At 45.5% G+C, this 7,069-nt stretch overlaps 1 pseudogene; it reads right to left on the reverse strand.

Moving 5' to 3' along the window:
- The window catches only part of LOC111981715 (beclin-1-like), a 17,698-nt pseudogene that overhangs the window by 369 nt on the left and 10,260 nt on the right, over nucleotides 1–7,069 (reverse strand).

The raw sequence follows: 7,069 nt of genomic DNA on the forward strand, positions 1-7,069 counted from the left end.
TGAGCAAATGATCAAGGTGCAGATGAGAATGGATTAAGCTGTCAAAAGCTGATCAACTCCAGTATTTGTGTAAGTTGACTATCTACCGATCCTCGACTTCGGCGATGTCATCTACAATAGCTTCCAATACTCTATCAGCAAACTGGATGCAGTTTATCACAGTGCCATCCGTTTTGTTACTAAGCACCTATACGACCCACACTGCGACCTGTATGCCTAGTCGCTGGCCCTCGATACATGTTCGTTGTCAGAACCACTGGTCACAGGTCATCTACAAGCTATGTGAGGTAAAGTGCGCCTTATCTCAGTTCACTGGTCACGATGCTACCACACACCCCGTAGCACGCGCTCCAGCAGGTGTATCTCTCACAGATCATCCCTAAAGCCAAAAACCTCATTTGGAGCCTTTCCTTCCAGTTCTCTGCTGCCTGCGACTGAACGAATTGCACAAAAATCTCTGAAGTTGGAGACTTTTATCTCCCTCAACAACTTTAAACATCTGCTATCCGAGAGCTAACCGATCGCTGCGCTGATGAATAGTCCCTTACTAGCCCACCACAATTTACCTACCTCACCCCCCATACTGCTTTTATTTATTTACTTTTCTGCTCTTTTGCACACCAGTATCTCTACTTGCACATGATCATCTGATGATTTATCACTCCAGTGTTAATCTGCTAACTTGTAATTATTCGATTTATTGCCTACCTCCTCATGCCTTTTGCACACATTGTATATAGATTCTCTTTTTTTCTACCYTGTTATTGACTTGTTTATTGTTTACTCCATGTGTAACTCTGTGTTGTTGTCTGTTCACACTGCTATGCTTTATCTTGGCCAGGTCACAGTTGCAAATGAGAACTTGTTCTCAACTAGCCTACCTGGTTAAATAAAGGTGAAATAAAAAAATAAAAAAATAAAAAGTACAATAGAGTACCACAGTATGAGTCATAATACCTCAAAAAACATAGCGGTCAAATAAGGAAATGGTTCCAACCATATTTCCACCATTCATTTCTCCCCAAAGGGAATTTTAGAAATACTTAAAATAAGGGATTATTTTAATTATGATGTCACAACTGATCAATAAATTCCAAATGTTCTGTTTGAACATTCTGGTATCTGATTGCTGAAAATAGAACACTAGTATCCAAGACAATCTAGCAGATTCCTCCTGAGACATAGTTAACACAGTAGATCACCATATAATATAGAAAGTGCTACAAGACGAAAACTTAGTTGCAGAACGAGGTTAGAAGAATGCCACTGTCAATCTCCTTGATGAGGAGATTCTTGCAGCCGCTACAGGAAGAAAATGCTTTAACAGGGAACCTTGGAGCTGCCAGTAGCAACTCCGTTCAGCCTGCCCTGCCATCTCAACCCAAGGCCACTGAGAAGCTTCCAGCGCTCAAACAAAACAGTTTAAACACCTCCAGAATCCCAGTACTGGAGTTGACTGAAGAAAGAAAGGGTYCTCTGCAGCAGCTTGCCAGATTGAAGGCTGTGGAAAAGAAACCACATCCTCCCTCCAGAATCCCAGTACTGCAGAAAAAGACATCCATCTGCAATGGGAAGAGTCAAGGACTGCATGTAGCTCCAACATCTCAGCAGTCAGGGAAGGCTACTATTCCTCCCATCCGGAAGCCACTGCAACCCATCCGTACCAAGAGGGATCAAACCTGCGTGGTGAAAGACATCTACCTCCATAGTGCCAAGCCATTGAAGGCAGTCCATGGAGCCAATATGGTCGCCAAGATGCCACTGCCTCCCATTAGAGCCAGAGTCACTGTGCCAAACAATGATGCCAAGAAGAAGCCATTCCAGCCAGTCAGACCAGGCAGCCCTCGTCCTGCTGCTTCAACGTACAGAAGGCAGGTTGTGAAGAAACACGTTCAGTTCAAGARTCAGACCCTAACTGTACAGGATCTACCGCCATGCCCCGATGAGATGGTATGGGARGTCTTTTYCTCAGAGGCTGAGCAGGTGATGGCATATATGAAGGCCAAGCTGATCAGTGTCACCCAAGAACTGAAACTGATTAAGAGTGGGGCCAAGATGGATGCTCAGGCTTTGGAGGAGAAAAACTCAAAAGAGCAGTTGAGAAAAAAGGTGGAGAAGTTCATCCAGGAGATTTGCCTGATGAAGGTGGATTCTGACCTATGGGAGATGATAAGAGATAACGAAGAAGAGGAAGAGAGGAGTAAAGAGGTGAGGAGAAATGGAGAACAAATCAAGCCAAAGCAGACAGCCACGAGATACACTGTGAGCAAGCCAAAGGAAGTCAAGAAGGGTTTGAACATGGAAGAGAAAAAGGAGGACAGACAGTAGCTTGACATTCCAAAGCCATTCTAACTGCTGATCTAGTGTAGTGTTGGTGATCACGTGCGTTTGTACAGAGGAGCGTGATGAGGAAGTTATAGAGGATAGGATCTTGTAATGGCTGGAATGAAATGAATTGATCGGAATCCAACGTGTTTCCATGTGATTAATGTGTGTGATACCGTTCTTTTTATTCTATTCCACCTATTACAATGAGCCCAATACAATGAGCTCCTCCCATCTGCCTCATCTGGTTTGTACATATTGTATATCTTGTCTTTGTTGCCCAGCTGCCCATTATTTGGCCCATCTGATAACATCCATTCATTCAGGTGGTGTTGAAACGTCYATTTGGGATGAGTGCAGCCAACTCCAAGCTGAAGCAGTGTGAGCACTGCGGCCGGTGCTTTGATCCTAGTCGCCTGGAMAAACACAACGAGATCTGTGCCAAGCTCTCCTCCAAGAGCTCTAGACGGGGGGTCTATGACTCCACCAGGCACCGGCTCAAAGGCACTGAACTGGCTGGCTACGTGAAGCGATCCGTGGTGTGATGCACRAAGGGACCTGAGTCTGTCGCTCTTTTGTATTTTYMATTGAARAGACAGACATACAGTGACTGCTAAACCACCTGCTGCCCAAATTAGGACTTCTACCTTYGAATRTGTGAGGGTTCCAATAAGAGGCAGTACTACTAGGAGGCAGTATTGTATCCAGAAACGTCTAAACCAACAGTGTTCAGCAGWTCCTCAAATCTACAGAAACACCTGTATAAAACACCTCAATAAAATCAAATCCAAATACTCATCTAAATCATTTTGTCAGATGTGTTACTAGTGCAGGAAAGTAGAATAAAGGAAATATTAAGAAACAAGGGAACATATTTGTCAAATCTGAATATGAAAAGGAGTGATTTATTTTATGAATTGGAAAAATGAAGAAAGATAAACTAATTAATTTAGTTGTATAACTATAACCAAATTTACACAAATAACTGAAGTTGGTCAGCTTTTGACAGCTTAATCCTTGGTCTCTTGGCATAATCCATAGATGATTACAATTATAATTCGATGATGTCTGCTAGACTGGTTGACTGACCTGTAGGGCAGGCAGAATCCCATGTCTCCCTTCTCCACSTCCTCCTTGAACTGCTGCACAGTCCAGGAAGGCCACCATGGCATGGTCAAACTTGTTATCCCAGAAGAAGCGCAGGCCCCCCTGTACAGTACAATGGTAGCTCCTACACATACAAGAAGAAAGAGAGAGTGGAATGTACCATATACAACATGGCTTATTCACAGGGGTTGGCTTGGGCCAGTCTAATGAGCATTGGAAAATAGTTCACTCTCTTTTTCACAGCTCATTAAAAAATGTTTGTTGTTTGTCTCCATATAGTAGCCAGCGGTAAGTGTGTTCATGTACTATACATTTTAATTCGAGACCTCACTTGTTTAACAACCATCACACCTCCTCATCCATGCTTCAGGGTGGGAACCACACATGCGGAGATCATCCGTTCGCCTACTCCACGTCTCACAAAGACACAGCGGTTGGAACAAATTCTCAAATTTGGACTCATCAGACCCAAGGACAGATTTCCACCGGTCTAATGTCCATTGCTTGTGTTTCTTGGCCCAAGCAAGTCTCTTCTTCTTATTGGTGTCCTTTAGTAGTGGTTTCTTTGCAGCAATTTGACCATGAAGGCCTGATCCACACAGTCTCCCCTGAACAATTGATGTTAAGACGCATCTGTTACTTGAACTCTGTGTAGCATTTATTTGGGCTGCAATCTGAGGTGCTGTTAACTCTAAAGAACTGATCCTGTGCAGCAGAAGTAACTCTTCCTTTCCTGTGGGGATCCTCATGAGAGCCAGTTTCATCATAGCGCTTGATGGTTTTTGCGACTGCACTTGCAACTTTGAATGTTCCGAAATGACTGACTTTCATGTCTAAAAGTAATGATGGACTGTCATTTGCCTTTCCTTATTTGAACTGTTCTTGCCATAATTGTTTATTTTTAACCTTTATTTAACAAGGCAAGTCAGTTAAGAACAAATTGTTATTTACAATGACAGCCAAACAGGGAACAGTGAGMRAACTGCCTTATTCAGCAGCAGAACGAGAGATTTTTAACTTGTCAGCTCAGGGATTCGATCCAGCAACCTTTTGATACTAGCCCAACGCTTTAACCACTAGGCTACTATCTGCCACCCCACTTGATCTTTTACCAAATAGGGCTCATACTGTATACCACCCTACCCTGTCACAACACAACTGATTGGCTCAAACACATTAAGAAGGAAAGAAATTCCACAAATTTACTTTTAACAAGGCACACCTGTTCATTAAATGCATTCCAGGATATACCTCATGAAGCTGGTTAAATGAATGTTAAGAGTGTGCAAAGCTGTCATCAAGGCAACGGGCGATCTGGCTGCTCATGGCTGGCGGGCGACTCTGGCTGCTCATGGCTGGCGGGCGACTCTGGCTGCACATGTGGCTGGCTGGCGCGACTCTGGCTGCTATGGGCTGGCGGGCGACTCTGGCTGCTCATGCTGGCTGGCGGACTCTGGCTGTCATGGCTGGCTGGCGACTTCGGCTGGCTCTTCCATGGCTGGCTGGCGGCTCTGGAGATCCTGGTGACTGGCGGCTCTGGCAGATCCTGGCTGGTTGGCGGCTCTGGAAATCCTGGTGGTGGCTCTGAGATCCCTGGCTGGTTGGCTGCTCTGCTTTGGCGCCTCTCGGATCCTGTGATGGCGCTCTACGGCTCCTGACTGACGAACGGCTCTGACGGCTCGGGACAGACGGGCAGCTCTAATGGCTCGGGACAGACGTAGTCCGGATGCGTGGTGCGTGTGTAGGCACTGTGGTACTGGGCTGGGGCGGGGAGGTGGCGCCGGAAATACCGGACCGTGCAGGCGTACTGGCTCCCTTGAGCACTGAGCCTGCCCAACTTACCTGGTTGTAATCTCCCCGTCGCCCGACCAGTGCGGGAGGTGGAATAACCCGCACCGGGCTATGTAGGCGAACCGGGGACACCATGCGTAAGGCTGGTGCCATGTAAACCGGCCCGAGGAGACGCACTGGAGACCAGACGCATTGAGCCGGCTTCATGGCACCTGGCTCAATACTCAATCTAGCCCGGCCGATACGAGGAGCTGGTATGTCCGCACCGGGCTAGCACACGTACAGGAGACACCCTGCGCTCTACTGCGTAACACGTGTCTGCCCGTACTCTCGCTCTCCACGGTAATACAGGAGTAGGCGCAGTCTCCTACCTGACTTCGCCACACTCCCTTGTAAGCCTCCCCCCCCCCAAGAAATTTTGGGTTGTACTCGCGGGCTTCCAGCCTTGCTTCCGTGCTGCCTCCTCATATCGCCTCCTCTCGGCTTTAGCTGCCTCCAGCTCTTCACGAGGGAGGCGATATTCTCCCGGTTGTGCCAAGGTCCCTTTCCATCCAATATCTCCTCCCATGTCCATGAATCCTTTATGCGCTGCTCCCGTTGCTGCTTTACACGCTGCTTGGTCCGATTTTGGTGGGTAATTCTGTCACGAATCGTCTTGCGATGAGAGAGAGGACCAAGGCGCAGTGTGTGAAAAATACAACTCTTTTTATTTGAGACGAGAGTGAAACACGAAACGAACACTTATAACAAACAAAACAAAACAAAACAAAAACAACAAACGACCGTGAAGCTACAAAGGTATGTGCAATACAACAGCGACAAACGTTCTACATAGACAATTACCCACAAAAACCCCAATGCCTATGACTGCCTTAATATGGCTCTCAATCAGAGACAATGAACCACAGCTGCCTCTAATTGAGAACCATCTAGGCAGCATAGACATACAAACACCTAGACAAGACACTGACCCATTTACCATACCAAACCCTAGAATACAAAAACACATACATTCCCCATGTCACACCCTGACCTAACTAAAATAATAAGAAAACAAAGAATACTAAGGCCAGGGCGTGACAGTCACCCTGGTTGGCCTTTAACTAGCTGTGTAAGGTCAGAGGTATTAGTGATCCGTTTGAGGGTTTTCCTACAAGACTTGTCTTCATAATTAATTTAAAATCTCCCATTAAGCTGACCTCTTTCCCAAAATCACATTCCCTAAGCATGTTATTAACCTTTTCTCAATCTAGGGTGCTGTTTCCACTTTTTGGAAAATATGCGTCCAAATAAACTGCCTCATACTCAATTCTTGCTCGTACAATATGCATATTATTATTACTATTGGATAGAAAACAACTCTAGTTTCTAAACCGTTTGAATATTATGTCTGTGGGTGAACCAGAACTCTTTCTGCAGCGAAATCCATGACAGAACTGCGAAGGTCTGAAAACGAGGCTCTGTTCTCAGATCAGTTTAAAGCTCTGTATGTATCCTATGGGTCGACATGAACTGCACCCGCCTTCCCCTGGATGTCAGTAACCAATGAGAAGTGGAATGGAGTGTCTACGTAGTCTCATGCTTATAAAAGGCAAGGAACGAAGTGAGCTCTCTTTTGCTCGTTCGTCATTGCGCAAAGCAAGACCTCAAGATGGCATTTTGAAACGCTCAGTTATCGGCCTTAGCTATATCCGTCTGTAATTTAATTCGATATAGTGTTAGAAACATCATAACGAAGTTATTTTAAACCGAGTTATATCAGTTTAGCGAGTATATTGCTATTTTCGGAATTTCCTTAGTATTGCGTTTTGGGATGGCATGTTGTGGCCACATAGCTATTGTTAGC

The sequence above is a fragment of the Salvelinus sp. IW2-2015 genome, linkage group LG20, assembly GCF_002910315.2.
Source record: "Salvelinus sp. IW2-2015 linkage group LG20, ASM291031v2, whole genome shotgun sequence".
NCBI classification, from domain to species: Eukaryota; Metazoa; Chordata; class Actinopteri; order Salmoniformes; family Salmonidae; genus Salvelinus; species Salvelinus sp. IW2-2015.